The following is a 27,764-nucleotide window of genomic DNA, read 5'->3' on the forward strand; positions in this document are numbered from 1 at the left end:
GACTGAAATGAGGAATTTCTTCACCCAGAGAGTGGTGAACCTGTGAAATTCTCTGCCACAGAGGGCGGTGGAGGCCAGTTCATTAAATATATTCAAGAAAGTGTTGGATATATTTCTTAAGTCTAAAGGGATCAAGGGATATGGGGAGAAGGCAGGGACAGGGTACTGAATTTGGATGATCAGCCATGATCTCATTGAATGGCGGAGCAGGCTCGAAGGGCCGAATGGCCTACTCCTGCCCCTATCTTCTATGTTTCTATGACAAGGAAGACTCAGGGGAAGGTCAGGTAGGAGCAGAAGAGGGAGCCCAGTACAACACCTTGCAGCCAGAGATGCTCGGGATGAGTTGACTGCACAGTACTTTGGTTCACCTGGTCATTCCCCTCATAACATTCCACTTCCCCCTCTGCATTCATAGTCTTTATTACCTCTTTCACCAGTCCTTCAACCCTTCAATAAATAATACTGAAATCATTGAACCAACTATCATATAGATGGCATCCTGACTTTACAAATTCATAACCTGCTATGAAACTACATTGTAGACAAAAGTGCAAAATTAGAAAATGTGAATTATTTTTAAGGCTAGAACAATTATAGGCTTAACATAATTTATCGCCCATGTGTCAACCCACAGGGGTATAAATTCATCTGGTGGTAATGCAAAATGGGCAATAGCAAATCAGCAGCCCATTTTGCACTCTGCCCAATTTTCTTTACTATTAATGTCAATGGAATACAAAATCAGGTGGAGTGTAAAACGGGCAGGCAATTCTCCACCACCTGTTTTGTGGTACCGCCCAAGATTAATTTATATCCCGCAGTGCCTACTACTAATCCTACTACTCCTCCAATGTACTCCCCCAGTGGTTTCAGTATAGCTGGTGGAAGGCTGCCGATGCTCAAGTGCGGACCCTTGAGATGTTCGTGGTCAGAGGTATCGGGAGCTTGGGTGTTAGAGGGCGCGGCTACAGACTGCAGCATCTCGGCTGCTGCTGGTGAAGTCTAGTCCAGCTGGCTTTCTGGCACCACGGCGAGCATTGGTTGAGGGGGTGGTGAGAGAGCAGACGTGCTGTCATCCTGAGAGAGAGGGCAACATGCGCCACTGCCACTCCCATGGGCTGCAGCTCATTAATCCCACTCACCTGCAAGGCAGCAGGCTGCAGGAGTGACGCTTTTAAAATCTCTATCCATGCGGTCCACCAGCCTATCCAAGATGGTGTAGATGTTGGAGCCCAGAGTCAATGGCAGTAGTTTGAGCTTCGAACAAAGCTGTAAACGATGACACAGACTCCTGGAGTGAAGGCCTGGCTTAAGCATCCATGGAGGTGACCACATGTTCCAAGCCATACTGCAGAGTGCTGATTCCCTGCGATAGAACGGACAGAAAGAGAAGCTGGAAGTTGACTCCTCCAAACTTTCAGAGATGGTATGGCAACTCCTTGCCAGACTTTCCAATCCATCCTACAATTGCATGTATGCTGAATGGAGTTTTCAATTGAAAGCTGGGTCCTTGAATTCAGCAGCTGCCTTCCTCAGCAGAACTTGGAGCTTTAGCTTGCCTTCCAGCGAGCTGCCTCCTGGGCTGTCCTTTCTATTATGCCCTGTTCCTGGTCAAGTGCTGACCCTTATAACTCACTCCCTAACCCCTCCCGGATGCCAATCTCTGTGCTGGTGCATGGGAGGGATGGAATGTGTGACGGTGCTTCTTCCTGAGAATTGTCCTCCTCAAATTCCTGTTCCATGAGTTCCAGGTATTGAGAAGGAGTTAGAGAAAGGGAAAAGAGGGCGAGCATTAGCATAGCACTGACAGGATAGAAAGTAGCAGATGAGAGGCTTTACTATGCAGCATTAAGTTGTGAGCTGCTTGAATGTGCAATTGCCTACAGTTAATGGAACGGCACAGTGTCGCCCCCAGCCTCACTGTCTTCGATGCTCTTCACTCTGGATGGCCCCATTATCTTAAGAGCTGCATTCTCCATCTGTATGAGACCCTAGATGCTAGGTGGTCCTCTCCCAGTCTTGCGCCTCTCCCTTGAATTATTAACCATTTCGTCCTGCAGAAAGAGAGGGAGAGAGAGTTGTTGAAAAGGGATGTACATATGCACGGGGCTTTTTCATAGAGTATGCATGCTGATAGGGAGAGGAAGCAAGTTGCAAGCAAGATGGGGAGTTATTTAACAGAAAGATAATGGCTGGACTGCATAACGAGAAAGCAGGCATCAGAGGAGATCATTGCTTGGTGTTTGCTACCAGGTGAGAAGAGACTGCTGTTAGCGCTTGTTGTGAAGTCAGCAAGTAAGAGGTGAGTGTGTGAATGGAATCAGAGGTACAATCTCCTCATGATCAGTGAAGAAGGAAATGGTACAGGAGTGGGAAGTGTTTACAATGCTAGGTGGGTGAGTGCTGTTGCCTGGTGCAACGCATAGAAATGGAGATATGAAGACTTGTACTCACCCTTGCTACTCTAGTCAGATCATTGAAGAGTTTCCTGCATTGAATCCGGGTCCTGGGGGGTGATGCTTTGAGAGTCCATTACCTTTACCACCTCTCTCTAGAGCTGCTGCAAGATTTGTTTTGGAAGCTTCGTTCTATCAGATGGAAAGAGGACATCCCTCCGTGCCCTCACCTCCTCAAGGAGCACCTCCACACATGCGTTTGAGAACCTGAGGGCTTGCTTCCGACTCATCTTCAATGTTTCCAGCGAAGCCACAGATAAATTTCAGTGACGTGAATGCAACCTCCCTCTGAGCTGTGCACTCACACTTTAAATAGTCAACGGGAGACCCGCAGCAAATCCCCACTTTACAAGTGGGCCGGACGGCCCGTCATTGGCAGCCTGCATATCAAATGCTAATGAGGCACGGCAGTTAAAAGCCTCTGGGCCTCACAATGATGGCATCGGCACACCGTCCGCCCGAAAACCACTGCCAGTTAAAATCCCCCTCTATAGTCTTTCAGGTCACAGGAGACTGAACTTCAATACCAATCAATCCATCACCTGATGGGTTTGCTTTACATTGACATTACTCTCCAAGATCTCCATGTTAGTGTTTTCATACTTCTAATCAGCAACGTTGCCACAACTGGGACCTTGCTGTTTACTATATTGTTTTAATAACTAAATTGAATGAAAAATATTTTACTCTGCTACTTAATAGATTAAAAACGAAGAGCAATCAGTTGAGAAGAATTTATTGACTGGACCTGCTGGCGTCACTATGTGCAATGTTGTCTTTCTGGATAGCGCATTATAGCAGGAGACTGCTACAAAGAACGGGTAAATCTAAACTCACGTGATTAATGTGCTGTGATAGATTTTCCATTCTTTTCACTCTACAATGTGAGACCTTTCCACAACTGGGAGAATGCCTGGTACTGGCTCGAAGGTCCTAATTAGACAAACTCAAGTAAACCAATACCACCCAGGTAATGAGAAATACTACAAGCTGATCCAGCAATTGAGCTATTAACTTTTAATGATAAACTCCACTGGAGCTAATGGGGCTAAGTGAACTGTCATAAAGATGCAGCTTTCAATCCATGGATCTGCCTCATTTGCACTCATTGTACACATTTCTCCAGTTCTTGATCAGGTTGCCAGACTGCTGCATTACTTTGTGTGGAAATGAAGAAGCATCTGGTTGGGGGGGAGAGGGAGGACGAGGGGCAATTTTGCAAGATGAATGGAGGTTTCCAGTGGGAAATTGTGCTATATGACTCTCGGGGCCCATTCTGTGAGCTGAACTCCCGATTAGTGAGGCCACGCCAGAAGAGGAGGCTCACAAAATTAACCTTCATATCTGACGGTGGAGAAGTCTCACGCAAGGACAATGGGAGACTGGGGACGGGGTCATGAGAGACTTAAAATAACGTAACGATGGAAGGATGTATTTGTAAAGTAAAGGAAATGCGGTGCTAATCCTCTTGTTTCACAAGAATCCAAGATGGGATTTTTTTTTAATGCAAGTGCAACTAGTAATCATTCCCTCCTTCAGGGATGACCTGGGAGAGGGCATTGATGTCAAAATGCTACGAGTACACTGTAGTTTACAGTACTTCAACTTTCCATTCATTTTAATTGCAAGCAGAGTGACTGCAAATTCCATTACCAGATCTCCAGTCAAAATCAATTATAAATATTGCCTTGCACCATCATCCCTTTTGTCTCTTAATCCCTCCTGCCTTCCATCCTATCACAGACCGTCCCTTTTGTTCTTTCCTCCTGTAGTGTATGTAACCGTTCTACCTTTAAGAGAACTATTGTATGTAACCGTCCACCTTTAAGAGAACTATTTTAGGTGTTGCACTACTTTATCTTGGCTGCTGTATACTGTAATACCGGGAGTGACCACACCGGTATATAAGTGCTGTGTAAGGATTTATTGGGCAGATTCGCCCTGACCTTCGAATAGTAAAGTCCTGTTAAAGTTACTCTTGTAGTCTGTGTATTAATTCACCATATAACCCACAGACTTTACAGTGGCGACGGGTTCGATCTTACCCTGCGGCAGCGACACACCCGAAGCAGTTAACGAGCGTCGAGAAGAGGCACCCGCCCTCGTCGTTCTGCTGAGAGAAGACTCGAGTCTGCAGAGCAAGGAAGGAAGGAAGGATTCAGACACGAAGCCTTCCATCAGCAACAGGCTGTTATTGTCCCTTCTGCCACGGCAGTGAGTGAGCCGATCAGCCAAGAGAAGCAAGTCGGCCACGTTGACTGTGAGTAGGGGGAAAATAAAAAGAAACGGAGGATAAGGGCGGTGAACTCGACCACGGTCGGGGGAAAGGAGCCGGACAAAAGTCGGGCCCAGAGGCGCTGAGACTGGGGCAGCGTAGGGCACGGAAGCCGCGGTACAAGCGGGAACGCAGCCGGTGTGAGAGACCGGGATACAAGCGGGAACGCAGCCGGTGTGAGAGACCGGGCTACAAGCGGGCTGGGAGACGCAACAGCATCGTGAGACAGCTCGACCGCGACCGGTGAAAGGCCGGGCAGCTACCGAGGCCGCGAGGTGCTGCGACCGGGATCGTAAGGCGCGGGAAGAAATAACAATAAGAAACCGCGGAGAACTCAGCCGCAGCCGGGGGAGGAAAGGACCGGACTGCGAGAGGGCTGGGAGGCGCGATTGGAAGCCGCTGAGGGAGAGACAGAGCCCGAGCGAGCGGGAGAGACAGAGCCGAGCGAGGGAGACCGAGGAGATTCAGCCAGCGGCTGGAACTGTTCGCCGTCAACAGGTTGTCCCCAGCGCCGGTTGCCCTGCCGAGAAAAGGGAACAAGGAACGCACTGAAGCCGGCGCGCAGGCTGCGAACTCCGAAAGCCAGCGGTCGTCGCCCGAAGGAAAGCTTACCCCTCCCGCCAGGGGAAGAAACGCGGGAAGCCACCAGTAGGCGGGGAAGAAGACAGAAGCGGGAAACTGCCATTTTGAAAGTGGGCGGGGAAGAAGACAAGCGCGGGAAACCGCCATTTTTGGAAAAAAAAAGTAACGAACAAATTCGTTGTGGTTTCTCAAAAAGATAGTGAAGATGCCTAAGCATGGTAACATCAACAACTTCGATTCCGAGGTGGAAGATTGGGCCACGTACGTAGAACGCATCGAGATATATTGTGAGGCCAATAAAATAGCAGATGATGATAAAGCTCTCACCTTATTAAACGCAATGGGGGCAAAGACATACGGGCTATTGAAGCATCTTCTATCACCAGCTAAACCGGCGAATCAGACTTTCGCTGATATTGTTGCTGTCCTGAAGGATCATTTGAACCCCACACCGCTGATGTTGGCGGAACGATTCAAATTTTATGCGAGAACGCAACGGAAAGAGGAAAGCAACGCGGAATACTTGGTCGAACTGCGTAGACTAGCGAAATACTGCCAGTTTGGGGAAAATCTGACAGAGGCATTGAGAGACAAGTTCGTGTGCGGGTTGTCGAAGGAAGGAACACAAAAGCGACTGCTCGAAGAGAACGATCTTACACTTGACAAGGCTGTCCTTATTGCAGCATCACATGAAGCAGCCGCGAGAGGCACTGCGGAAATGCAGCTGAAGGCAGCGGTACTCAGCGTGGATCAAATGACTTCGGGTACAACAAAATGTTATCGTTGTGGGAAGACAGCACATGACCAGAACCAATGCTGGTTTAAAAACCAGGAATGTAGAAAATGTGGCAAGCTTGGTCACATAGCTAAAGTATGCCGGTCAGGAAAGAAGACCAACAACAGAAAAAAGTCACCGCAGGAAAAGTACAGCAAGGTACACAAGGTGGCTGAGAAGAGTTCAGATGAACAGAATTCGGATTCAGACCCGAACGGCCAGGAACTGGGTAGTCTGAGAATTCACAATGTGAGTAAGGAAGCTGACCTACAAACTATCTGGGTCACACTAAAAGTAGCCGGCGTCCAAGTGAAAATGGAATTGGACACAGGATCAGCCCTATCAGTCATAAATCGAAGGGATTACAACCGGCTATTCTCACATATACCCTTGAGAGATACCAAGATCGTATTGCAGACATACACGGGGCATAAAGTATACCCCATGGGAAAGGTACAAGTCAAGGTGAGAGACAGGGGCAAAGAACACCTAGGAATGGACTTATATGTACTACCTGAGGGAGGTCCACCACTTCTGGGATGGGAGTGGATCAGGGAAATAAACATGGAATGGCACTACCTAAAAGCAATAACGAGTGAGAACTCGGTGAAGACAATCAGCTCAGACTCTGAAACGGATGACGACAAGACCAGCCCAGGTGCGAAAGACAAGTCTAAAATGGACTTGCTGACTAAGGTTGGAAAAACGAAGGAGTGCATAAATACTGATGCTTCAAAGGAGAACAAAGTTTCAGAACAGAATTCCACTGAACAGCAACAACATAGTTTGGCAGAGAATTCTGAGTCTGTCCAGTTTACAGACATGCACAAGTCTGAGGAACACCGGGCTCGAACTCAACTCCATTTCAAATTACAACAGCAATTAGAACAATTGAGTTGCCGTCTCGAGCAAGAGATAAAAGCAATGAAAACGTTCTTTGACACAGAGTGGGAGAATCTGGAAAGACAACAGAAACAGCTGAGGGAGAAAAGGGAGCAGGAGCACACAAACCGTCTGCGCAAGGAGGCCAAACGAATCAAAGCTGATTCGGTTTCTGAAGGTGCGTGCTCTAATCTGGTGGAGCAAGATGTTCAGCAACTGAAGGCGCTTGTTAGCAGATTGCAGGCAGAAAAGGCTGAGTTGGTCGCCATGAATTCCGAGCTCCTACTGAAGTTGGGTGCAGCATCACCGGACGATTCATTTGTGGAAATTCGAATGGTGGAGGCTGCGGATGATGGCGAAGTAGAAACAGCAAAGGAGCCCCAGGGCAAGGTTATAAACAGCCCTGCAGCTACTGGGAAACGGATGAGGTCAGAAGAGTCAACGGTCAGCCAACTCCTTCATATGCTGAGGGACAAGACTCTGAAATGGGAACAATTTGGACATGAGGCTAAATCTTCAAAGGAGAGGGATTTGGAGCTCCCAAAAGTTATTGGAATAGCTGAGGTTGCAACACAGACTGAGATGGCGGCAGCAGAGCAAACCTTGGATGCCAAAAGTACGCTGATTCACGTCAATGTTGAACAACAGAATGCTGAAACAGCTGCTCCAGTAGAGGGATTGAATAATACAATCAATCAATCTCCCAATGAAGTTGAAGTATTGAAATCACGAATGAGGTCATTAGTAAAAGACTTGCAGGAAGCCCAGAAAAAGCTGGATGAAACTGAACGCATGAAGAAGTCTCTTCAGGAAAGATGTCTGGATTTGGAACAAAAGCTGGCTAACGTCCAGCTGGGTATGGAGGAAATAGAAGACCCTCTCGCTGGCCTAGCTCAGGACGACACCGAATATTACCATGACCTGTTGGACGACACCGAATATTACGATGACCTGCTCTGCCCAGCTTGTGATTGAAAACTCCCAAAGTGCAGAAGCCATGAAGAATCACCTAAAGTCTAAGGAACATCGGGAGATGGTGGCGCTACTACGGAAAAAGGAGGACGAGAAGGAGGAACGGTGCATGCAGCTGGCAGCTGACAGTGGAGCCCAGAGAGTCTCCAAGAAGCAGAAAAGGAAAAGACAAAGCAGAAGATGATGACCATCTGAACCATTATCGCCTCTACCAGGTCACGCATGTGGTCTCTCCGTACGGAGCCAAATCAGTTTGGAAGTAGAAAAACTCCCCAAGGTACTCAAGCTTTTAAAAGTCAACAATGCTGGTTCAGAAGTGACGGAAGTTCAAGCTGTTAAGTCCAGTGAAGGACTATTGGATGAGTCACTCCAGCAACGTGAACCGACTACACCGAGACTGAATCTGTGAACTGTTTTCCGCAGAGACTGAATCTGTGAACTGTTTCCCGCAGAGACTGAATCTGTGAACTGTTTCCGCAGAGACTACATCTGTGAACTGTTTTTACATGAAGTTGGATATATGTTATGTTTAATGGGGAATAAGTATGTTGTAAGCTAAAAAGGGAGGATTGTAGTGTATGTAACTGTTCTACCTTTAAGAGAACTATTGTATGTAACCGTCCACCTTTAAGAGAACTATTTTAGGTGTTGCACTACTTTATCTTGGCTGCTGTATACTGTAATACCGGGAGTGACCACACCGGTATATAAGTGCTGTGTAAGGATTTATTGGGCAGATTCGCCCTGACCTTCGAATAGTAAAGTCCTGTTAAAGTTACTCTTGTAGTCTGTGTATTAATTCACCATATAACCCACAGACTTTACACCTCCCGTCCCCCCTCTCCCCGCCCCTGCACTTGCTTAAAAACCTGTTACATCTCCAACTTTTTCCAGTTCTGACGAAGGGCCATCGACCTGAAATGTTAACTTTGTTTCTCTCTCTCTACAGATGCTGCCTGACTTGCTGAGTGTTTCCAGCGCTTTATTTTTAGTGTAAATATTATAGTGTTCTGCTTTGGATCTAAATGATTGGAAAGTTGCACTAACAGTTTATGCATGAGGTCACTGGTACATCTGCAGCCATACCCTTTATATTATTAGTCACTGGGAATGATTTCCAGTGTTGTTGTGGAATATTTTGAAAGAATGGCACTAGTAAAATCAGAGCTAATGCAATAGAAAGGTCAATGGACCAATTCAGAACTACAAACAATTGCCTCAAAGGATTATTGTAGACATAAATGATAGTTATGTGATAACCCTTTCAAAACATCGCTTGACATTTTGAAAGAAAAATCAATCTAAAATGCTCCCAATTATCAGAGCAAAAACTGACTGTACATTTTAATGCAGACAATATTTTCAGTAAATTGATTTTACTGGAACCTAAAACTGGCATTCCTGACATTAAGCTATTTCCAGCTTTTTACATTTCTGCATTGAAAAATTTTAAGAACATTCATATCTAGCACTGTCTGTTCTCTTGAGACCGCCACTGTACAAGGTAGCTATTCGTAGACTTAAATCTTGGTTAAGTTACAATAAGTACAGAATAGAGGAATACTTGTGTCAAAAAAGATGAATTTTCAAGGTCAGGCCACTTCCTCCTGTGCATTAATCAAGCTCAGAAGATGTAGATCGATGAACTCTTCATTACCTTCCACTCACAGAACTCATTACTGGAATTGCAAATTAAGCTCTATTTACATGGTGCATTGGGCAGCACACCCGCAAATGGCAGTAACAAATTCATACTACAGTATATTAATAATGGCCTATTCTGGCTGAAAAAAAATGCTGCAAGCTTTTATACTAAAGTGACAATTAAATTAAAATTGGTCAATTTATTAATTAAGACTTCTTTTCCTATTCAAAAATTCATGAGTGCAATTTAATTTTTGCAAAGGAATTCATTGATAAGTTAACGTGATTAAAATTCAGTAATTCAGCAACTCCAAAGTACTGTAAATGATAAACCAGTCATACTCCACTGGCTAATTTTCAGCTTTTTTTATTACTATTCTCAGCCAAGATAAATAAAGGACGCTGTGTTTTCTGCATCCTCTGATGATAGCTCAACTGCATTTTTGACAGCTCATCAATAACTGCACTATAGGAAGAAGAATTTGCATTTATATAGTGTCCTATCACATCCTCCCAAAGCTGTTCGCATCTAATGGATTACTTTCTGAACCACAGCAGCCGATATGTGCACAGCAAGATCCCAGAAACAGCAAATGAGATGGTGCTGCTGTTGGCCAAGAAAGAACAAAGACTTGCATTTATGTAGCACCTTTCATGACCACCGGACATCTCAAAGCGCTTTACAGTCAATGAAGTACTTTTTGGAGTGTAGTCACTGTTGTAATGTGGGAAACTGGGATAACTCTCTGGGCCTTCGACCAGTAGTACCATGGCATCTATTATGTCCACCCAAAACAGGCAGGAAGGGCCGTGATGTGACGTCTCATCTGAAGGACGGCACCACAAACCCTGCAGTGGTCCCTCCGTATTGCACTGAAGTGTTATCCGAGACTATGTGCTCGAGTCCTGGAGCGTGGCTGGCACCCGCAACTTTGAGACAACCTGACAGAAGGAAAACAACAGACAACCAGATGATGTGGCCACATATGATGGTTGAGGTCAAATTTAAAAAAAATGTAAGTGATACAAGCCATGTCTGTGAAAACCAGAGACTGAGGCCTCAGAGTGAGCTGGGTTAACATGGCAGACGGAGTGCGAAATCCGGTTATCTGACTATACAGTTTGAATTTTAAATATCCGGTTAGTTTACCAGAAGCTAGGCGATCAATCTGTAATTGGATATTTCAGAGTAGTATGGAAAGGGTAAGCTTCTGCTAAAGACAATCATTAGTAATGTGATAATCCTCATGGTCCAGAAATCGATTCATACTGTGTGCTTTCTCCGATTTGTCACAATGCCACAGGTTTTTCTTGAGTGGACGACCCAACTTCCATGAATTTTATTTTCAGGCATCATTCTGAAACTGGGCTCTGAAAATATTTCATAATTTAAAATCAGGGGCATAATGAATCAGATTCAGATGAACCACATAATTCTAGATTTACTAAAACAAATGGGCCATTTCTTTAGACCCCAGCTGATCCATACTTTCATTTGCTTATTCTTAGGTGCCGTTAGTTGTATTTGTATGTGAGCTATGCATAGCGCATGATCACTTCGTCCAAGAGATGCTTCAGCTTGCAAACGGAATTGGCCAAATTAGCATAATTTCTGTTTACTTGTTAATAATCTAATTGGGCCAATTGAAGCTTCCCAATTAGAAAAATAATAGTGAGTTGCAAATCCATGAAAGACTGCTCCTCTAAAAAGCACTATTAAATTTTACATGACGAACCAAAACTTTGTTGGTTCAAACAGTGTGTCTGTGTAGTAAAGGTAGTTGACAGATAAGCAACTGTGACTGCAGACACAGCAAAGAAACTGGTGCTACTGAGGGAGGGGCATTGGGAAGGTATTTATTCCATCCCTGGTAGTCGATTGTGTTTGCAGGATGGTTAGCACCCTTCCCTATCTGTATAACCTCCACCAGCCCTACAACCCCTTCAAATTCCTTGCATTCCTCCCCCGCTCCCCCCACCCTTCGCACCACCATTTTAGCAGCCCTGCCTTCAGCAGCCACACTCTGGAATTCCCTGTGCGCCCATCTTTCTCTCCTCCTTAAAGATCCTCCTTAATACCAAATTATTTAATTAAGCTTTTTGTCACCCCCTCTTCTTTGGTTCAGCATTCAGTTTTTATTACACCTCTGTGAAGTGCCTTGGAAGGTTTCTCTATGTTAAAGGTGCTATATAACTGCAAGTTGTTGTTGCTGCTGTTGTTGTCTGATTACATGGTTTGAATTTTGAATATCCGTGTTGCTTGAAGTTCTAGGCAGCTTCTCAGTACTTTATGAGCAGAACATTTTGTTCTTTGTGAAGTAACCTGGGAGGTTATGAGTAACCTGATCCACCAGGTGGTGCTGTGGCAATTGGTCTCCTGAGTTAAGTCTGGTCTGTACTGGTTGTACTCTTTGTTTTTGTTGCCTCATGGCAGAAGCTTTTATGTGCAAGTGTTGATTAAACCATGTTACGGAGTTAACCTGTGTCCGTCTCCATCTATGGCCACCTCAAGATACCACATATGGTGACGAGAATAAAGGACGGAAAAGTTTTGGTGGATCAGTCATAGTTATGGAGTATTCGGAAGAGGTGCTCGGGTTGGTTAGCAAACTAGTCGGAAAAGCACAAGGCTAGGCCGCGGGAGTCGAAACGGAGTTTGATTTTTTGGCTGAAGTGACCGGACTCCAAGGATGGCAGGAACGATAGGCTCCGTGGCACCTTTTGACAGCAAGTCGCAGTCTTGGGAGGAGTATTGTGAAATACTGAGCCATTTCTTTATGGCAAACGAGGTGGACAGTGCTGAAAAGAAAAGGGCCATTTTACTGAGTTGTGTGGGAGCGCAAACCTATACATGGATAAGAAATCTGCTGAGCCCGGAGCGGCCAGGAGAAAAATCTTTTGACGAGTTGGTGAGTCTACTAAAGAATCATTTCAATCCGAAACCTAGTGAAATAGTACAGAGATGGAAATTCAATTCGAGGATTAGGAGACCAGAAGAAAGCGTTACTGAGTATGTGGAGGAGCTTCGGAAGCTCACACAGGACTGTAATTTTGGAAATACGCTCACAGTCATGTTAAGGGACAGGCTAGTATGCGGAGTTGACGATGACAGTATACAGCAAAGGTTGCTGTCAGAAGAAGGATTAACATTTGAGACGGCACTTAAAAAAGCACAAGCCATGGAGACGGCTAACAAGGACATTAAGGACTTAAACAGTATGAGCAAGGAGAAATGGAGTAAACCAGTGGGAGGAGCTGTTTTCAAGATGGAAGCTGGCGCGAAAAGTCCACTAGTCGGGGCTGGGGATTGCTACCGATGTGGCGGGACGAGCCATTATGCAAAGGACTGCAGGTTTGCAAAGGCAAAGTGCCACAATTATGGAAAAATAGGGCACTTAAAGAAAGTCTGTAAAAGGGCAGTGAGTGAGAGAAGCAGTGCTAAAGGGGCAAAGCATGCTAAAGGGGGGAGGGAGAAGTACACAAAGCGGGCAAATTACATACAAGAGGAAGAGTCTAGTGAGTCGGTTTTCACTATATACAGTATAGACACTTCAAGGCCCAACGTACCCCCTCTCACTCAGTATTTGATAGTGAACGGAGGTCAAGTAAAGTTTGAGATTGACACCGGAGGTAGTGTAACCATAATGTCGCAGACTGAGTACGCCAAGCTATGGGGGGAAACAAAAGTACCAGAGCTAGGTACATGCCCCATTAGTCTCAAAACCTACACAGGACAGAAGGTGGACATTTTGGGGGCGGCCGAAGTACAAGTGGAACACAAAGGAGTCACCAAAGAGCTTACGGTGATAGTGGTAGCAGGGTCAGGGCCAAACCTGTTAGGGCGAGGGTGGATCAGTGAGTTGAGTGTGGACTGGCAGGCAATGAATAAAATGGAGGACAGTACAGAGGCACTGCAAGAAGTGCTGATGAAGCATGAGTTAGTGTTCATGGACGAACTGGGCACCTTAAGGGGAGCCACAGCCAAGATTCATGTAGCCAGTAATGCCACGCCTCGTTTCTTTAAACCAAGGTCAGTACCTTTTGCAATGAAAACCAAGGTTGAGGCGGAACTAGTTCGCCTGCTAAAGGACAAAGTAATAGAACCAGTGAAATTTTCAGACTGGGCGGCACCAATAGTCCCGGTGTTGAAGCCCGACGGTAACGTAAGGGTGTGTTGACTGTAAGTTAACCGTGAACAGAGTATCATCACTGGAACAGTACCCCATTCCGAGAATGGAGGACATGTTAACATCGCTCGCTGGGGGAGAAAGATTCAGCAAACTGGACATGAGTCATGCGTATCAGCAGATATTGCTAGATGAAGAATCAAAAAAGTTTGTCACGGTGAACACGCACAAGGGGCTGTTCACGTATGCCAGGTTGCCATTTGGTGTCAGTTCTAGCCCAGCAATATTTCAACGGACTATGGAGGGCATTCCAAAGGTGGCCGTGTACTTAGATGATATTCTGCTAACAGGAAGTGACAATCAGGATCACGTAAAAACACTGGACAAAGTGCTACAGTGGCTGGAAGAGGCGGGGCTACACCTGAAACAGAGTAAGTGTAGTTTCATGGAGAAGGAAGTTACATTCCTGGGACATCGGGTGGATGCCATAGGCCTCCATCCATTACCAGGGAAAGTGCGGGCAGTGCAGGGTGCACCTGCACCCACCTCAGTGACTGAACTGAAAGCCTATCTAGGGCTCCTGAATTATTATAACCATTTCTTCCAAACTTATCGATGCTGCTGGCACCCCTGCACAAACTGCTGAGAAAGGAGGAGTCATGGCGTTGGGGGCCAAAGCAAGCGAAAGCGTTTCAGCAGTCAAAGGAGCTACTTCAGTCCAGCAGGGTGTTAGTGCATTAAGACGAGAAGAAGGAGCTGATAATGTCCTGCGACGCATCATCCTATAGAGTGGGGGCAGTGTTGGCCCACCGTATGCCAGATGGAGCGGAAAGGCCCATCGGGTTTGTTTCACACACGCTCACAGCTGCGGAAAAGAACTATTCACAGCTTGATAAAGAGGGGTTAGCCATTATATTTGGAGTAAAGAAATTCCGTAAGTACATATATGGGAGGAAGTTTGTAATCAGTACTGACCACAAGCCTCTTATTAGCTTACTGAATGAGATGAAAGCGGTGCCTCAAATGGCATCACAGAGAATAATGAGATGGGCAGTAATACTAAGAGCCTATGAATATGTGATCACGTACAGAGCCGGCAACGAAAACAGGAACGCTGATGCTCTCAGCCGCCTGCCCCTCTCAAAATCTCCTCGCAGTACTTCCCCTGAGTAGCACGTCCTGATGCTGGATCAGGAGATCAGTCCCCTGATGACTTCAGCGCAAATCCAGGGCTGGACAGCCAAGGACCCCGTTCTGTCAAGGGTCCGTGAGTATGTGTTGAAAGGCTGGCCAGATCACCGTGAGGGACCGGAGTTCGCGCCATACAGAGACAGCACGAGCTCAGTGTCCAAGATGGATGTGTGCCATGGGGAGCACGCATCATAGTCCCAGAGCGGGGACGCTCTACTTTGATGGAATAGTTGCATCAATCGCACCCAGGAATGACTAGAATGAAAGGACTGGCTAGGAGCTACCTGTGGTGGCCTAACTTGGATGCTGAAATTGAGTAAAAGGTAGTCATGCACTATATGTCAGGAACAGAGGAAAGCACCTGCCGGGGCACCACTCCATCCCTGGGAGTGGCCCAGCAAACCCTGGAGGAGAATTCACATAGACTATGCGGGACCTTTTATGGGCAAAATGTTTTTGGTGCTGGTAGACGCTCACTCAAAGTGGATCGACGTTTATCCAGTGAGCTCTGCAAAGACTGATGCCACACTGGATTGTCTCAGGAACAGCTTCAGCACGCATGGTATTCCAGAAATGATTGTATCCGACAATGCACAGTGTTTTGTTAGTGAAGAGAGCAAAGAATTCATGGTAAGGAATGGAATCACACATGTCACCTCGGCTCCATATCACCCAGCCTCAAATGGGTTAGCCGAGCGAGCCGTGCAGACTTTTAAGGAGCTCATGAGGAAGAGCTCAGGTGACACCCTGAAGACCAAGCTCAATAGAGCCTTGTTTAGTTATCGTATAACACCCCAAGCTACCACGGGGCTATCTCCGGCTGAGTTGATGATGGGGAGAAAGTTGCGGTGCACGTTAGACCTGATACACCCAGATCTCAAAAGCAAGGTTGAGACAAAACAAACAAACCAAAAAGCGTACCATGACAAACATACTAAAGCTCGCCATTTCGCCATAGGGGACTATGTGTACACCCGGAACTTCGGCTGTGGACCTAAATGGATACCAGAACTAATCCAGGACATTACAGGACCTGTGTCGTACTCCGTGTTACTAGGGGATGGTCGAGGGGTTTGTCGGCATGTGGATCAGCTTTTCAGCCGGCAGCAGGGGGAACTGCCTCAGATGGAACAAAGGGCAGGAGAGGAGGCTGTTCCAGGACCCAGCACAGCTTATAAGGTGCCAGTGGACACTGGTACTGCCAGGCCACAGCGGGACAGAGTAAAACCAACATCAGAGACTACTCCAATCTCAAGTGCGAGTGAATCTGAGAATCCATCACAAGTGGAATTAAGACGTTCACAAAGGATTCGCAAGCAACCAGAAAGACTTATACAAACCTGTTAAATTAGTCAGGGGTTAACCATGGTTAGAGCATACTGGTTAATTAAAACGTAGTACCTAGTAAGGGTTATTGTTTAAGAATTGCATACGGCAATCTTAAGAGGGGAGGAGTGTAGTAACCTGGGAGGTTATGAGTAACCTGATCCACCAGGTGGTGCTGTGGCAATTGGTCTCCTGAGTTAAGTCTGGTCTGTACTGGTTGTACTCTTTGTTTTTGCTGCCTCATGGCAGAAGTTTTTATGTGCAAGTGTTGATTAAACCATGTTATGGAGTTAACCTGTGTCCGTCTCCATCTATGGCCACCTCAAGATACCACACTTTGCTTTTTTAAAGATTATATTTTCGATGCCGCCAAAGCACCCCCACCCCCCGCAAAACATAGAAACATTAATTTATCCCTGGTGATTAGAAACTGATTGTCTAATAGAAGCAGCTCATCTTGGCTCCAGCTTTAATGGATTTTGGCCAATTCACATGAGGCCAAACTGAACCCTGGAACTGAGACATGTTCACGTATTTCTATTCACTTGCACTTGATGTAAGATTACCTAATGAACAAAGCAAAATTATATGCTGCATCAAATTTTTATGAAGTCTTTCTATGATGGTTAATGAAATGGGCCTCATTTCTTCACACCCATTTAAGCACGCCTACATACTCTGTCTTGTTTACCTGCTTAGAACATTAACTTCATTTCTTTTTCAAATGTTTAGTTGATCGCCACCTCCTTGTGGATTATTGCATCGATTTTTGCACAACTTTTCAATCGGACGCTTCTTCTCAAGACTTCCTCCACAATGTAGAATTATGAGCCATTAATCAAGCACTTCAGCTATGCTGGAGTAAATCAAAAGAATATACTCTAACATGGAGCTGTGGCATTGTAAAATATTTAAAAATCATTTCTCCCATGTTTTAAAAAATCACTAACAAGTCACATGTGGCATTGCTCGTGATATTGGATGATATACCTTCCATGAACCCTGCGTTCCTCCAACTCTGGCCTCTTGTGCAACCCCCACTTCCTTCGCCCCTTCAGCCGTATAGGCCCATAGATCTGGAATTCCCTGGCTAAACTTCTCTGCCTCCCAATCTCTCTTTTCTCCTTTAAGACCCTACCCCTTTAACCAAGATTTTGATCATCCATCCTAATTATTCCTTCCTTGGCTCGGTGTCTGTTTTTGTCTGTTTACATTCCTGTGAAGCGCCTTGGGATGTTTTCCTACATTAAAGGTGCTATATAAATGCATGTTGCTGTTGTTGTATACTGTGACTAGAGTGTTATAGCACAGAATGCACAATATATTATTTTGCTGCTAAAGTGGATCAATGTTTGAGCTGCCCTATCCCTCTAAGAGCATAACATTTAATTGCTGTAAATAAACACAGCCCAAAATCAGAGTTCCATTTCTGGTGACTGAGGGAAGTTTGTGGATTTTCTATCCAGTACCTTGAAACTAATACAAATTGAATTTTGAAACTCATCAATGTCTCATGAATGGGGGTAAAAATTCCTCTGTGCTTTGATATTTAGTATGCCTGCATCAAATTCCTGTGCACTCTACCCTAACACAATAGTTGACCTGTTTAAAATATCTGGGTTAAAGGCTTCGCTAAAATAACTCTCACAGTAACTTGCCAAATATAGCACTCAGAGGAATTTTTATTTCCGAATTTCCGAGTGATGTTTTCACCAATTCACAAAGGAACCACAACACCAAAAAAGAGTTTGACTGATGGTTGGATTGGACATGAACAAGAAATAGCCTGTATACCACATTACAGGAGAGTTGTGGCTGGAGTTTAAATAGAATATAGAATGTAAACCCCTAAACTTTCAGGGCATCATGAGGACGGAATGGAAGATTTCCATCTGGGGAGCCAGAAATTTGAGACACAACCCGATTAACACCAGTAACGTCTGCTTGCCTCTTTACATGAAGGGAGCATGTCTAAGGGAATTCTCAGGCTCCGGCAGGAAATTCCACCCTTATAAGGCCTCAGTGGAACATGTCGGCTGAGAGCTGGCATTCGCCCCACTGAGGGCCTTGAGAAGGCCTCAACCTTTATACGCGGGGGGTTTGATTACCGTCCCCAAGAGTGTTGTTCACTCCATTGGGAGAAGATCGTACCAGTGGGCCCTTGCTGTGCCTCCACTCTGCTGTCGGAGTGGCATGGCACCACTAAAGCACCCTTGCGGGCCTGATGATCACGCGGCCATCAAGCAAATGGTCCTGTGCCAGGATTCCAGAAGGGATCTCTGGCTTTGGGCTAGGAAAATGGGGGCTCAGCTCTGCTACATTTCTGCTGCCAGAGTCGGCCTCAACGATTAGGGCATTCTGGAGGGGGAGGGTGAACAGCCAGTTGTCGTGGTGAATATAGGTACCAACGATGTAGGTAAAAAATGGGATGAGGTCCTAAAAGCTGAATAGAGGGAGTTAGGAGGTAAATTAAAAAACAGGACCTCAAAGGTAGTAATCTCAGGATTGCTACCAGTGCCATGTGCTAGTCAGAGTAGAAATAGAAGGATATTTCAGATGAATACGTGGCTAGAGGAATGGTGCCGGGGGGGGGGGATTCAAATTCCTGCGACATTGGAACTGGTTCTGGGGGAGGTGGGACCAGTTCAAACCGGACGGTTTGCACCTGGGCAGGGCCAGGACCGATGTCCTAGGGGGAGGGTTTAAACTAAAATGGCAGGAGGTTGGGAACCTGAGCGGGGAAACAGAGGAAAGGGAAACAAGGATAAAAGCAAAACACAGGAAGGAGAAAAACAAAAGTGACAGGCAGAGAAATCAAGGGTTTAAATCAAACATGGCCACAGTAAATAATAATTCTAAAAGATCTAAGAGCGTTAAAAAAACAAGCCTGAAGGCTTTGTGTCTTAATGCGAGGAGCATTTGTAATAAGGTGGATGAATTAGCTGCGCAAATAGAGGTAAACGAATATGATATGATTCGGATTACGGAATCATGGCTCCAGGGTGGCCAAGGCTGGGAACTCAACATCCAGGGGTATTCAGTATTCAGGAAAGATAGGCAGAAAGGAAAAGGAGGTGGGGTAGCATTGCTGGTTAAAGAGGGGATTCATACAATTGAAAGGAAGGATATTAGCTCTGATGATGTGGAATCTGTATGGGTAGAACTGAGAAATACCAAGGGGCAGAAAACGTTAGTGGGAGTGGTATATAGACCTCCAAACAGTAATGCGGAGGTCGGGGATGGCATTAAACAGGAAATTAGAGACGCGTGCAATAAGGGCACAGCAGTTATCATGGGTGACTTTAATCTACATATAGATTGGGCTAACCAAATTAGTAACAATACTGTGGAGGAGGAATTCCTGGAGTGTATACGGGATGGTTTCCTGGACCAATATGTCGAGGAACCAACTAGAGATCAGGCCATCTTAGACTGGGTATTATGTAATGAGAAAGGATTAATTAGCAATCTTGTTGTGCGAGGCCCCTTGGGGAGGAGTGATCATAATATGATAGAATTCTTCATTAAGATGGAGAGTGAAGTAGTTCACTCAGAGACTAGGGTCCTGAATTTAAATAAAGGAGACTATGATGGTATGAGGTGTGAGTTGGGTAGGATTGATTGGGGAATGTCACTCAAAGGGTTGACAGTGGATGGGCAATGGCAAACATTCAAAGATCACATGGATGAACTACAGAATTTGTTCATCCCAGTTTGGCATAAAAATAAAACAAAAAAGGTGACTCAACCATGGCTAACAAGGGATAGCATAAGATCTAAGGAGAGGACATATAAAGTGGCCAGAAAAAGCAGTAAACCGGAGGATTGGGAGCAGTTTAGGATCCAACAAAGGAGGACAAAGGGGTTAATTAAGAGGGGGAAAATAGAGTATGAGAGTAAGCTTTCAGGGAACATAAAAACTGACTGTAAAAGCTTTTATAGATATGTGAAGAGAAAAAGATTGGTGAAGTCATGCGTAGGTCCCTTGCAGTCAGAATCAGGGGGATTTATAATGGGGAACAAAGAAATGGCTGACCAATTAAATACATACTTTGGTTCGGTCTTCACAAAGGAGGACACAAATAACCTCCCAAAGATGTCGGGGAACATAGGGTCTAATGAAAGGGAGGAACTGATAGAAATCAGTATTTGTAGGGAAATGGTGTTAGGGAAATTGATGGGATTGAGGGCCGATAAATCCCCAGGGCCTGATAATCTACATCCAAGGGTACTTAAGGAAGTGGCCCTAGAAATAGTAGAGGCATTGCTGGTCATCTTCCAAAATTCGATAGACTCTGGAACAGTACCCATGGCGGGTAGCTAATGTTACCCCACTGTTCAAAAAGGGTGGTAGAGAGAAAACGGGGAATTACAGACCGCTAAGCCTGACATCGGTAGTGGGGGAAATGCTAGAGTCCATTATAAAGGATGTAATAGCAGAGCACTTGGAAAAAAGTGACAGGATAGGACAAAGTTAACATGACTTTACAAAAGGTAAATCATGCTTGACTAATCTACTGGAATTTTTTGAGGATGTAACTGGTAAAATAGATAAGGGAGAACCAGTGGATGTGGTGTATTTGGATTTTCAGAAGGCTTTCGATAAGGTCCCGCCTAAGAGATTAGCGTGTAAAATTAAGGCACATGGGAATGGGAGCAAGGTATTGACTTGGATAGAGAACTGGTTGGCAGACAGAAAGCAAAGAGTTGGAATAAACGGCTCTTTTTCCGAGTGGCAGGCAGTGACTAATGGGGTACCGCAGGGATCGGTCCTTGGGCCCCAGCTATTCACAAAATATATTAATGATCTGGACAAGGGAACTAGATGTAATATCTCCAAGTTTGAGATGACACAAAGCTGGGTGGGCGTGTGTGCTGTGAGGAGGATGCAGAGAAACTCCAGTATGATTTGGACAGGTTGGGTGATTGGGCAGAAGCATGGCAGATGCAATATAACGTGGATAAATGCGAGGTTATCCACTTTGGTGTCAAAAACAGGAAGGCAGATTATCTAAATGGCAATAGATTGGGAGAAGGGGAAGTGCAACGAGACCTGGGCGTCCTTGTGCACCAGTCGCTGAAAGTAAGCATGCAGGTGCAGCAGGCGATTACGAAGGCAAATGGTATGTTGGCCTTCGTAGTGAGAGGGTTTGAGTAAAGGAACAAGGATGTCTTGCGACAGTTGTACAGGGCCTTGGTGAGGCCACATCGACTATTGTGCGCAGCTTTGGTCGCCTTATCTGAGGAAGGATGTTCTTGCCATGGAAGGAGTGCAGCGAAGATTCACCAGGCTGATACCTGGGATGGCAGGAATGACGTATGAGGAGAAATTGGGTCGATTGGGCTTGTACTCGCTGGAGTTTAGAAGAATGAGAGGGGATCTCATCGAAACTTATAAAATTCTAACAGGACTAGACATACTAGATGCTGGAAGGATGTTCCCGATGGTCAGGGAGTCCAGAACCAGGGGTCACAGTCTAAGGATAAGGGGTAAGCCATTTAGGACAGAGATGAGGAGGAATTTCTTCACCCAGAGTGGTGAACCTGTGGAATTCTCTGCCAAAGAAGGCAGTAGAGGCCAATTCATTAAATATATTCAAGAAGGAGTTGGATATATTTCTTAAGGCTAAAGGGATCAAGGGATATGGAGAGAAGGCAGGAACAGGGTACTGAATTTGGATGATCAGCCATGATCGCATTGAATGGCGGAGCAGGCTCGAGGGGCCGAATGGCCTACTCCTGCTCCTATCTTCTATGTTTCTATGATTATCAGTCCCAACAACCTAACTGAAATTTCACAGTTGCAGCTTACTTTCCATAGTTTCATGTCCTAACTTAGGCGTCAGCCCAATAATTTATTTATTAAGGATGCACGGCCCTATTTGAAGATGAGGAGGGGAGTTTGCCCAACATCTGGCCAAAATATTTATTCCTTAACTAATATCACTAAAACAGATTATCTGGTCATGTTTCATTGCTGTTTGTGGGACCCTGTTATGTGCAAATTGGCTGCTGACTACACTTCAAAAAGTACTTCATTGGCTGTAAAGTGCTTTGGGACGCCCTGAGGCCATGAAAGACGCTATATAAATGCAAGCCCTTTCCTTTCACTAGCCACTAAAAACACTATGGCATAATACACAGGAGGCATGGTACTTGTTCTTTTTTCCCAAAATAGAGCATGTACAGCACAATGTCATAGCTTTCTGCTTCACTTGCTGCATTCCATGTGCATAGGATGGCAGATCCGATTTCTTACCAGATTGTGTGCTCTCCTGTACTTTCTTGCAGCCATTATCGTTCTAAAGCTGAATCTTGTATACAAATTGTACTTTGTCTGATCTGATAAACTATCAATATGTGTTATTCTTTTGCTCTAAGGGAGTGCAAATTTGAAATGATCACAGAGACCATTACAAACCATTAGGATTGTACAGCATGATTTAAAAAAATTGTACAGTGACACAGAGAAAGAGTGTTACTGGTGCCAGCAGACTGAGGAGTCTGTCACTACCCTGTTCATTGTAGCATCAAATTACTGTGCCACTATAAACGCAGGGTTAATACATGGCACAAGGTGATGCTATTACTTTTTGGTAGTTGCATAAATAAGATAAAATCAAGTCTACACCATTGCACTGCCTCAACTCACTCATTCATAATCTGTGTATATCAATATCTTGCTAGTTTCTAGAGAAAAACAAGCCTGGCCCAATTGGGGGGATGCCCTGCTTGACTTTTATTCAGCCCAACTTGGTGTGAGGTAAGCTGTTGGACAGCATTTTGGTGGCCGTGGAATCAAGTGTGGTGGCCGATTGTTAGTTAAAAATAACTATTACCGTTACATGTTAAAAATGACTTTAGTCAGCCTCTAATGAAAGCTGTCATTAAGTTATTTAAGAATTGTCACACATTTTAATTTTGCTTCCTTCTAATGTGCTAATTACTAATAGTCCCTTTAATGATTTTGCCCAATTGCTGAGATGTCACCGATACGAGATTTTGAATTGCTGAAAGTGATTTGCTAATGACTGGGGAAAGAGCAGAGATTTTACAGTATTTCTATATTCTGGAGACTGTACTGGTAGTAAAACCTATTGATCTAATCCGTTCCCTGTATTTTTGCTCCATGTTTCTTGCATATACAGAAGTAAAAAAATGAAGAGAGACACTAAATTGTTTCATGCTTTTTCAGTATGTGTTAAACCTGTGTGCTTAAAAGTATTTGTTTTTAATCAAATGTTATATTATTTATAACATCACATGAGCCTCTACCATGGTTTCCTGGGGCTGAGAGTCTCTTGGACTGGTTTGAAGTTGGCACTACTCCTCCACCCTGCTTGTTCCTATGAAGCTACTCCAAGATGGCGGGTGGTGGTCCTGTTGTTGATGTGGAAAGAATAACTGAACAGAGACGAAAACTCGAGTTACATCCATGTTGTGTTTGAAAGCCAATATTGTCAAAGGGTCTGTGCTTTACAAAGAGGTGCTACAAAGTAATTTCATGCTCCAATCATTGATATTCTGTGCTTGTTTACAAATTTCAAAGTCTTTTAATCCTGCACTTCCTATTATTTTATGCCCTCTTTGCCTTGTAGCCCTGTGGCCAACAGCAGCCCCAACAAGGCAGCAAAGCAAATGAGGCAGTGCTGCTGCCTCTGGATGCACAGAGATCCACCTAAATAACGGGCCAGAAATTCGCGGCCAGAAGCGTGAGTACGGTCGGGGTACTCACGCATCTGGCCGTTGGAAATGCCGGCGTTCAGCAGGAACAGCGCATGCGGGGAACGCCGGCATTTCCAGACCCGCGGTCTATTCACAGCGCGTGCGACTGCACAGGCAGCGCTTGCGCAGTGAACTTTGTGGATTTCAATGATGGATTCAGTGAGGGTAAGTCCTTAGAAGTTACACTTGAAAAAAGCAAGTGTAAAGTTGTTCATTGGCTGCGGAGGAAGATATATTTTATCGTGGAGCTTCTGAAATGCAATATTTTTGTTTGGGAAAGGGAGGGAAGTTATTTTAAGAAATTTTAAGTAAGTTTTAAATTTTAATTTTTTTATTTTTTATAAAGGGTTTTCAGAACAGTAGGTAGAAGGAGCAATTGTGGCTGTGTGAATAGAATGTGAGAATGAGTTATGTATGTATGTCCACATATATTCCTTTACGTATATGTATGTATGTTTTATATTCCTTTACTAATGTGTATGAATGTATGTTTTTAATTATGATTTTCCAATAAGTTACTTTCTCTGAAAGTCATAATTAAATAATACATTCATACACATAAGTAAAAGAATATATACATAACACGCAAAGGAATATATACAGACATACATACTTTCAGAAGCTCCACGATAATAAATATCTTCCTCCGCAGCCTCTGGAGCAACTGTACCCATGCTTTTTTCATGTGTAAGTTGTAATGACTTGACCTCACTGAAAGCATTAATGAAAGCGGCGAATTATACTGCGCACGCGCTGCCTGTGCAGTCGCACGCGTTCTGCCTCTGAACCCCTTCGTTCAGAGGACAGGAAATGCCGGTTTTCCCCACATGCACTGTGCATGCTGAAAACCGGCATTTCATCCGGCCAGATGCGTAAGTACCCCGACCGTACTCGCGCATTTGGAAGGGAATTACTGGGCCAACATTTTACATGTCAATAAAATGAAAAATTTTACAATTGCACGACTTGCCCCCTCGCATCTGCGACTGAGGGTCCAAGGAGGTGCATTGCGCAAGAGGTCATCATCGTACGTATCCTCACACTGTTCCCTTTGGGGAACTGTATGAAGTGGTGGAAGGATTTATGGCTGTGATTAACGCTCATTCCGTGACCGTAACCATCTTTGAACCAGCCATTAGGGTGGTTAGTCCTATGGCGGGAGGGTTTTACGGGCTCCCACAACCCATCTGAGGGGGGGGGGGCCACCAACACCCACGGACGCAAGTATCCCGCTGGATGTCCACCCAGAATTTAAAGTTGGAGCTCCGACTCCACTTGCCGGGACTGTCTGGAGTGGGGTTCAAAACCCTACTCCTTCTGGCCCAGCGGCAAAAGGCCCACTCCGCCAAAAAGGCGACACCCATACGTTTCCTGCGCCTTTTCCCTCCCCGTGACTGGAGCCCTATGCTGCCATTTCACGTTGCTAATCGGATTGGGCCTTTGTCATAGCGGTAGGATCCCCGCCGCTGGGCCAGATCAGGGTAGGGTTTCGAACCCCGCTCCAGACAGTCCCGGCAAGTGGAGTCGGAGCTCCGGCTCTAAATTCTGGGTTGACATCCAGTGGGATATTTGCGTCCGTGGGTGTGGGTGGCCCCCCCTCCTTGTATAGCTTGTGGGAGCCCGTAAAACCCTCCCGCCATAGGACTAACCGCCCTAATGGCTGGTTCAAAGATGGTTACGGTCACGGAATGAGCGTTAATCATGGCCATAAATCCTTCCACCACTTCATACAGTTCCCCAAAGGGAACAGTGTGAAGACACGTATGACGACGACATTGCTAAATAAATAAATGGAATTAAAAAAATTCTTTTAGGGCTTTTAAAAGTCTTTAAATTGCTTTAATTCTCTTTAAAACTACTTCAGATTACTCAAAATAATGTAAACATTTTAAAAAGTTTATAAAAGTTACCAAAATCTTCAAAAAACTTCCAAAAACCTATTTAAACTGCTGCTTTGCATGTAAAAATACTTAGCAGCTTGACAGAAACATTGGGGGCGTGTCCAGCGAAACTGAGACCTCAAGGGGCGTGTCTCACTTACACTGCACGCTCCTGGCTTCGCGCTGGCTGCACTCCTGGGCGGCGTGACGTCATACGCTGCCCGGGATTCTTCTTTTTCAAACACCAAGTCCAGGCGTCCCTGGAGCTGATCGGCAGTAGCGCGGGGTAAGTGCATATACGGGGCTTGCACGCGCGGCAAGCCCCGTTCACCAATTTCTGGCCCAACATGTGCTTTTGCTGTGGCCTCTGGAGGCAGCAGTGCCCCTAACAGCCAATATAAAATTCCCTTGAAGCAGAGGCCATGCTTTTTTTCTTGAAGATGAGGATGCTGTGTGTTCAACCTCCTGTAGCATCTAGTAACACGACATCCGGATTGATGGTCTGTACAGACCTTCCCAGCCTCTGAGAAAGGCCTGACACCTGGACATTAAATTGTGATCTTCAATCTTGCACATGCATAGTCCTTTGTCTATTCCTTCAGTGCTGTGGAATTCATCGCGCTATATAAACAATGACGGGTTCCACAGTACCACAAGCCTAGGGTATTGAAGAACCATTTCTCATTCAAATGTTCTGTAATATAAAGAAGGTATTTGTGGTCTCCTCTGATAACACTGGATGTTACTTCAGTGGATCTTCTTTTAAGCTTGCAATAGCTTGTAAGACAAGTAAGAAAAGTGAAAGTCAAGAATAACAGTGCCTCCAACTCTGCACCATTTCCAGTATGTTATGGGATTCCTGGGCTGGGTACGGTAGTGCAGTGCTTATGTTACTCCAGTAGTAATCCGGAATCTAAGACTAATAATCCAGAGAACTGAGTTCAAGTCCCACCATGTCAGTTTGAGAATTTGAGGTTAAGAAATAAGGAAGGCTAAAAGGGAGTAAGAGGAAAAAGAAATTCATGAACATTAAAGATTTTTACAGGTACACCACCAGTAAAAAGAGAATCATTAAAAGCAAGAGGAGAACATTGGCAATTTGTAGATGATCAAAAAATGGCAGAGGTATTTAACAACTACTTTGCATCGTCTTTACCAAAAAGGATATTGGAGATGTGGTGAATCCTGAAGTGGCTAAGAGCAAAATGAGCGATATTATGATGGACAGAAAGAATATTTCAGATAAGTTAATTAAGCTGAAGGAAGGAGAAACACTAGGACCTGATGGGATACACCCTAGGATCCTAAGGGAGGTAAGAGAGGAAATTGTCCAAGCCCGTGAAATTATATTTCAGGGATCTATTCAATCTGGATGTGTGCGGAGGACTGAAGAGTGGTCAGTGCAGTACTAAAAAAGGAGGCAGAGCTAATCTGGGTAATTACAGGCCGGTTAATTTAAGCCATAATCCTATTGAATGGCGGAGCAGGCCCGAGGGGCCGTATGGCCTACTCCTGCTCCTACTTATGTTCTTATGTTCTTATGAAAATGTTACAGTCTTTACTTAAGAATGAAATTAACCTGTCTCTAAGTAAAGAGAAAAAAAAGTAGACAGCATGGATTTCAAAAGGAATGTTTGTGCTTGACAAACTTCATAGAATTCTCTGAGGAGGTAAAAGCTATGGTGGATGAGGGAAATGCAGTGAATGTGGGCCGTGATTTTGCTGGCCTCGGCAGGTCCATGGTGGGCGACATCGGTGGCGGGTCCCGATCCCCCTGCTGGCTCCGTCCCAGAATGATTTTCCCCTGATTAGTCTTGTTAAGTCCGCCCAGCGAGTTTCCCGGCCAATTAGAGCAAGCTGGTCTGGTGACGTCATTCATGACGCATCATCAGCCAGTTTCCTTAAAGGGACCATGGTCAACTTTCT

At 45.0% G+C, this 27,764-nt stretch overlaps 1 protein-coding gene and 1 long non-coding RNA gene across 2 annotated transcripts in view; both read right to left on the bottom strand.

Annotated features, from left to right (window-relative positions):
- The window catches only part of dok6 (docking protein 6), a 759,619-nt gene that overhangs the window by 524,222 nt on the left and 207,633 nt on the right, over positions 1-27,764 (bottom strand). The window lies entirely within an intron of this gene.
- On the bottom strand, positions 1,823-3,157 carry LOC147115147 (uncharacterized). The gene is made up of 2 exons (XR_015079057.1): positions 2,458-3,157; positions 1,823-2,057 (listed from the first exon to the last, which is right to left on the bottom strand). It is a non-coding gene; the product is annotated as an uncharacterized LOC147115147 (long non-coding RNA).

Source organism: Somniosus microcephalus, chromosome 7, assembly GCF_052327205.1.
Source record: "Somniosus microcephalus isolate GS21.2 chromosome 7, FLI_Smic_1.0, whole genome shotgun sequence".
Classification (NCBI taxonomy): domain Eukaryota; kingdom Metazoa; phylum Chordata; class Chondrichthyes; order Squaliformes; family Somniosidae; genus Somniosus; species Somniosus microcephalus.